General features: G+C 47.5%; 1 pseudogene; it reads left to right on the top strand.

The window, feature by feature from the left end:
* Window positions 1–498: 498 nt before the first annotated feature.
* On the top strand, window positions 499–7,189 carry LOC115618619 (annotated as a pseudogene).
* The last annotated feature ends 169 nt before the right edge of the window (window positions 7,190–7,358 follow it).

The following is a 7,358-nucleotide window of genomic DNA, read 5'->3' as shown; positions in this document are numbered from 1 at the left end:
GTTGGTAACCAGGGAGCAAAGCCAGTGTTTTCTTTAGCAAAGCACATCAAACCGGCACTTCCAACATCTCTAGATTCCCTCTTGTGACAACATCAACTTCAAATTAAATGGGCACTGATACCATTAACCAAGTTAAAAACAAGCCCAAATGGAAGAACTTCTGGACATAAATATTCTTTCCCCCCACCAATAATCCCTGCTTTGAAAAATACAGGCTAGAAAACCTCGTTACTTTTATAAGCCTGAAGGTTGCCAGCCCATTGCATTAGTGACTTGGTGATTAACGGGTCGGGGAAGGTGGCCACGTGCCAGCATACCAAACCAATGAGCTCAGCCAATGGAGCTGCGGTCCTCTGTGGACAAGCCCAGCTCTCCAAAAGAAAAAAAGGCAGAGGGGACTCCTGATCCAAATTCCCAAAGACTTCTATTCATCCGCCATCTCACCTCGTTGTCCTCTGCTCTTGCCACCGGCAAGCAATTGCACAGAAGCCAGTTGGCATGAGGTCAGGAGGACTCACTGGGGGTTTCAGTGCTGCTTCTGCTGCTACGCCTGTTAACCGAAGCAGCTTCAGCTCCATGTCCACGTCCCACAACAGTGGGTGGAGGTGTGGGACGGATCAGCAGTGGTTTTGGTAGGAGGAGCCTTCGTAATCTAGGGGCAAGCAAGAGGATTTCCATGAGTAGAGAGCATTGTTCTGCTAGATCAGGATACAGTTATGGGTCAGATCACAGCAGGTTGACACACGGAGTAGGTGGAGATGGGTTTGGGTTTGGAGGAGAATGTGGCCCTGGAGGTATCCAAGGAGTCACGGTCAACAAACACTTCTTGGTACCTCTTAACTTGGAGATTGACCCCAGTATGCAGAGAGTGCGGCAGGAGGAGAAAGACCAAATAAAATCCCTCAACAAGTTTGCCTCCTTCATCGACAAGGTAAGACACCTTCCACTTCATCCAGCCTGGCTTGTTTGTCACTGCCTGTGGAGTGGGATCAGGATGACTCTCAATTTACTCCCAAACCCTTAATGCACAGCTTGTTACCTCCATATCCAGACTGTCTACACAGCTCATAGTGTTGGAGTTCTCTGGGCAGGCTGGATATGGTGCAAATTAGTTATCCAGGTTTCTCTGCAGTTGACTATTGCTCCTGGTTTCCAAATCTTCCTTCCAATGATCCTTTACTGGCGTGGCCATCTAAAGCCCACTTTAAATTACAGAAAAGAAAAACAACCCCCCCACACCCACACTTAAGCCTCCATCTCATAAAATTGAGGCAGGTTTAGAGTCAATGATCCCAAATGATTTAAATTGTTCTGATGGGTTTCAAGTGCAATTCCTGGAGCAACAAAATAAAGTTATGGAGACCAAATAGAGCCTCTTGAAAGACCAAAAAGCTGTGAAAAAAAACCTTGAACCCATGTCTGATGCGTACATCGGCGACATGAGGAGACAGCTCAAGGCTCTGGGAGGGGATAGGCTGCAGCTCAGCTCAGAGCTGAAGACTATGCAGGATGCTCTTGAAGACTTCAAGAGCAGGTAAGCAAGACACAGAGAGGAAGAAACCTCCAATTCTTCTTCACTGGTTGTAGCTCCTGTGTAGTCATTTTAATACAGACCAGGATGAAACCTGGATCTTAATGATACTATTGAGCACTCTGAACAGGCACATTACTCACTGGTGTGGGTCCCTTTCCAGAAGAGAAGAATTGTCTAAAAAGAAAGATTAATTTTAAGCGTGTGCTTTTGTTTGGGGGTTTTGTTTTTGTTGGGTTTTTTGGGTTTTTTTGTTTTGCTTCATTTTATTTTAATTGAATTATTACAACATCCCTTAGTATCAATATATTAGATAGTTTTAGCACTTCTGAAGGAGTTCGCTTCCACCCCACTGAAAGCCACTGAAATCTTGGGTTTCAGCTCAGCTCCTGAACTCTTGAGGCTATTGGGAGGTGGTTTTCCCTCTCTCATCCACTCTTTGCGCTTTGCAAAAACATTTCTCAAGCGTTCATGTCTGCTACCATGCCCATGAGGGATGCACCGCTCAGTGGCTTTGAATAAGTAAAGAGCTTAAATTGTCAGTCTGGAACCAGTAAAACCAGAGAGGAGAGCTCAGTGCAGGTTAAATTCAAAAGAAGGACACACGCATTCTGCCAAATCCCTCCACTCTCCCTTTCTTGGGAGCTCATGTGTGACACTTTCTGCCACCTTTACAACAGTGCCTCTAGCCCCAGAGTAGCATTGGAACAGGAATGACTGCCTTGGGGAAGTGAAATCATCATCCACAATCTGCCTTGAGCTGTCTGACAGTTCTCTGTGCCTTCAGAAATGTTTAACAGAGAAACAAAAATCTGTCCCACATCAGATTGGCGAAGGTAAGACCTCAGGGTCTGCTACAAGGGTGTGAAGGGGGCTACAAAGATGCTGGAGAGGGACCTTCATCAGGGACTGTAGCAGCAGGACAAGGGGTGATGGGTTCAAATTGAAACAGGGGAAGTTCAGGTTTCAGATAAGGAAGAAGTTCGTCCCTGTGAGGGTGCTGAGGCGCTGGCACAGGGTGCCCAGAGAAGCTGTGGCTGCCCCATCCCTGGCAGTGTTCAAGGCCAGGTTGGACACAGGGGCTTGGAGTAATCTGCTCTAGTGGAAGGTGTCCCTGCCCATGGCAGGGGGTTGGAACTGGATGAGCTTTAACGTCCCTTCCAACCCAAATCATTCTGTGATTCTACAAGTCAGCCATCTGGACTTCCTCAATTCATTCTATGATGAGACAAATGACATTCCAGGGATAAATGTCTTTCTCCATCACCTACAGAAGAAAGCCCAAAGAGAGCTTAGCCAAAACAGTCAAGTTCCAGGTAGCTGACTTGAGATGAATCCCAGCTGTAAGCACAACACTGCTATCAGTTACCTGGGTCAGACAGTGTCCTTCTCATCACATGGAAAAGCCATTTCTAACATTGGCACAGTCTGGAGCAGCAAAGCAGCAACAGAGATGGCTCAGCTGAGAAGAAACCCTGGGGTGCACCTTGGCTTCAGACAAGAAATCCTTTGACAACCAAAGGCCACATCATAGAAGAGGTTCAGACTTTAATACTCTGCTGCATCTGTCAAAGTTTTGGCTCCAGATCAGGGAATCTTTAGCTAAAAGCTCTATTACATCACACACATTACTGGGCAGGAACCATCAACTCACATTGTGGCAACAATGCCTACACCTAACAAAGGGATGTCACTGCTTCTGTCCCCATTTCCTAGGAGTTTGCTCTTCTTACCTTTATTTGCTTTAAATTTTGTGCATCCCAAAGTATTTTTCCTCATGCTTTGCTCTTCTGAGTCAAATACTAACCCATATGATAATTCTAAATTAGACGTATGCCAAGTGAGTTTTCCTCTTCTATGTGCCTAAGAGATTAGAGATCTAAATACAGGCTAGGACTTTGCTTAATGGAAATGATTTTAAAGGTTGGATATTCCTGATGTGAAGAAATCTTCCCCCATGAAATGGTCATGAAGGGCTAATGTTTTATCAGTTACACGGACTCCTTCCTTTGAACACCTGTCTTTCATCTCCCCCATTTACCCGTTTCATCCGAGTGGCTATTGCTGGGTTTTATCCTTTCCCAAGAGCAGGGCTGTGCACTGCTGATGATCCAGACCTTGGCTCTCCTTGCCCAGGCCATCCTCCTCCCTGGCCATCCCCAGCCCTCCCGAACCCACTGCTTTTGGAAGCTGGCGTCAGAGATCCCAGCTCTTCTGACTAACCAAGGTGTGGTGGAGATGAGCTCAGCCACAGCTCCACCCAGCCCTCCCGGCCTGGGAAAACTGGGAAAGGACAAAGCTCCCATTCACAGCAAGAACTTCTTGGAGGGTAAAACGTGCCTTTAATGAAGGCCTGCAGCTTCTCTAGGTGGCCTCCTCCCACCACCTAGCCCAAGGGTGCTGTCTTTCTACCACAGTTGGTGATACAAACATATCTAATAATGCTACATATAACATACGCACTGACATAGGAAGGACAGAGCATCGTTAAGTAGCTGTTTCTGTTGTTTCCTCCAAAGATCTATGCATCAGTGGTAAATGCCCATGGGAATAGACTCTTTAGTCTCCCCAAAAACAACCCAAGATGAATGTATGAAGGAGGGATTTCCACACGCCCATGGGGGACCAGGTGGGTTGCAGCATGGAAGCTATAAAGGGATGCTCATCTCCCCTTCCCAACAGGTACAAAGAGGAGATCAACAAGCACATAACTGCAGAGAATGACTTTGTTTTGGCTCAAGAAGGTGAGGCACCAACAACAAAGAAGAGACACACTTTTTAAAGGCAAAATACATTTGAATGCAAATAACCCTTTTTATCCAGCAGTGCCAAGCTGGGCAAAGCACTTAGCAAACGTGTAGTCATCCCTCCTTGAAGCAGAAACACCCAGTTGTGTCGGTGTCAGTCCTTGGCAATAGCTTGTTCTTGTTTCAGGACCCTCATCCAAAATTCAGGTTCCCTCATCCCCCAGGTTCCAGGTCAGAGCTGGGTCATCCCTACTAGATGCTCTGCCACTTCTGCAGCATTTCTGTATCCAATCCCACCCTCCACAGACACCCACCCCCCCCCAGTTCTACCTGCAGGAGGCACAATAAGAAACTTCCACCATTTCAAGCATTGTCCAAAACAGCTTTCTGTGCACTGGCAAAAAAATCAGGAAAGTCAGTGGCTTCTGACTTGTCAAAAACTGCTTACATCTATGGAGATCATCCCTCCCCCAAAAAAAGGTGAAGGGAAGAAACCAGTTCACTGTTGTCTCTGTCCAAAGGCACTGAGGTCAATAAAGTCTTCAGTTCTTGTTTGTCTCCAAAGGTTCATGTTAAATGACAACTGGTCTTTGTACAAGGATGCAGATAGGCAAGGTCTGGTTTACTACCTCTGGTGTTGTGGTTCCAGGATGCTGATGCTGCCTACGTGAACAAGGTGGAGATGGGGACCAAGGGGGCTGCACTGACAGATGAGATTAACTTCCTGCGAGCCCTCTATGAAGCAGTAAGAACCTTCCAAATTTCTCAGTTCTATATCCCCACTTTCCTGGTATCAACAGGATAGAACCAGCTGTTTGGAGCTGCAGTTCCTCCCCATTCCCATCCCTCCACTACACATCATCTCCGGAACAACCACAGCAGTGAAAACTTTGGGACCAAGAATGAATTTGTTTGACTTACAGGAGCTGTCTCAGATGCAGGCGCAGATCTCCAACACCTCTGTGGTCCCGTCCATGGACAACAACCAAAACCTGGACAGACAGCATCATTGCAGAGGTCAAAGCGCCGTATGAGGACATTGCCAACTGGAGCCAGACAGAGGCTGAGTCCTGGTACCAGAGCAAGGTGAGGATGTGAAAATCAACCAAGTAAGCTGGCAAAGTTTTGTTTAGCATTTCCCAATGGCTATTTTATACTGGGGAGTGTGAGCAGCGATAACAGGGGAGTAGGGTGTAAAATCAAGTCAGTTTGGATAGGATTTTATTTACTTTCTTGAATGCCAATTTGACAATGAGAGATAGAGGAGCATCAACAGACAGAGGGAGGAAGGAAATGTGCTACAGTTCATGAGGAAGAGCTTGGGCTGAGTACAGAAAGAAACAGAAGACCCAGTGAAGAGACAATCAGAGCAGGGTCAATCTCTATCAGTGAGTTCAAGCTCCTGCCCGGATCTGACTGTGCCCTGGTGTCTCATCTCCATTCTCACCTCAATATGAAGAGCTGCAGCTCACGGCTGGCCGTCACGGTGACGAGCTCTACAACACCAAGAGGGAGATTTCAGAAACAAACCGCTTAATCCAGTGGCTCCACTCAGAAATTGATAGTATAAAGAAACAGGCACGGACATAGTGCACAGGACCCCTCCAGACACGGGGGCACCTCCATCTCCACAGTTTCCATGGGCTGGAAGTTAGGGTCCAAACCCAATGGGCCATCACCAGACCTATTTCCACTTCTTGCAGCACGCCAGTTTGCAGACGGCCATTGCAGATGCTGAGCAGTGTGAGGAGATGGCCATCAAGGATGCCAGGTCAAAACTGGCTGAGCTGGAAGATGCTCTGCAGAAAGACAAGGCAGACCTGGCCCGGCAGCTCCGTGAGTACCAGCTCATGAACGTCAAGCTGGCCCTGGATATCGAGATTGCAACCTATAGGAAGCTGCTGGAGGGAGAGGAGAGCAGGTGAGTGGCTCCCCCTCTGCAAACCAAATAATGCCCAAAGCCATCGATGTTTTCACATTTGCCTTGCAACAGGAGAGGGGAGAGACACACAAACCTGCAGTGAAAACACACCCCTTTCCTACGCAGTTAGAACAGTTTGGGTTGGAAAGGACCTTAAGATCATCTAGTTCCAACTCTCCTGCCATGGGCAGGGACACCACACACTAGACCAAGGCTCTGTCCAACCTGGCCTTGAGCAGTTACAGGTGTTATTTCAGTTCTGATGGAATGCTCATCATCAGACCTTAACACCCCAGATCATTCTATTATACAATGTCCCTGGTACAAAACCAATGCTTGAAATTGTCCTGAATAACAAGCCCTTACTTCTGTGTCTTCTCTTTCTTCCAGGTTGGCTGGAGAAGGTGTTGGAGCAGTGAATATTTGTAAGTAATCTGGCTCGTAAGCAATTGATCGAGTATTCATTGAGTTATTCCTTAAGTGTACCTGGAACTGAGGATAAGACAATGGAAATGAGCTATGCAGCTAGGAGTTACCAGCAAAAAATGGAGTATTAGAGGTTTGCAGCAATCTGGGGACACCAAAGAGCATCTTTTCTCTGACCGGCTCTGAACCTGAAAGATTTTGTACATTGAGATTGCCCCTGGGAGACTCAGATGTCCAAGGCCAGGACTGCTGCAGGATAGGAAGAAAAGCCACGGAGTACAGGCAGTGATGGCCTGTCTAAGAAAAAACAAGAATGTGTGAAATTCCCTCGTACTATTCCAAACCAGCCCATGGTTTCCCATCACAGCTGTGGTCTCATCTGGGAGCAGCTATGGAGGTGGGAACACGCTGGGGCTGGAGGCAGACTTCAGCAACGGGCTCAGCATGGGGGAAAGTGGTGCTGGCTCCAGTGGTGGGAGCTGCCTGGTGGGGGGATCCACCTCTGGTGCAGGAAGCAGCTCAAGCATGAGGTTTGTATCCACAAGCACCACCAGGAAGAGCTAGTGGAGCTAAATCACAGCAGCACCCGGCCCACCTGGAACAGACAGGGTTGAGCACTACCTCCTGCTGCCAGCACAAAGCCTGTTAACACCATCCACAGAGCCGTGCTTATCACTCTCCCATTAGGGGAAAACATATTCCCAGCTCTGCATATTAGCTCAGGAGAGAAGCT

Source organism: Strigops habroptila, chromosome 23 (assembly GCF_004027225.2).
Source record: "Strigops habroptila isolate Jane chromosome 23, bStrHab1.2.pri, whole genome shotgun sequence".
Taxonomy (NCBI): domain Eukaryota; kingdom Metazoa; phylum Chordata; class Aves; order Psittaciformes; family Psittacidae; genus Strigops; species Strigops habroptila.
The sequence above is the reverse complement of the archived record's forward strand: the minus strand, read 5'-3'. Positions and strand labels throughout refer to the sequence as shown.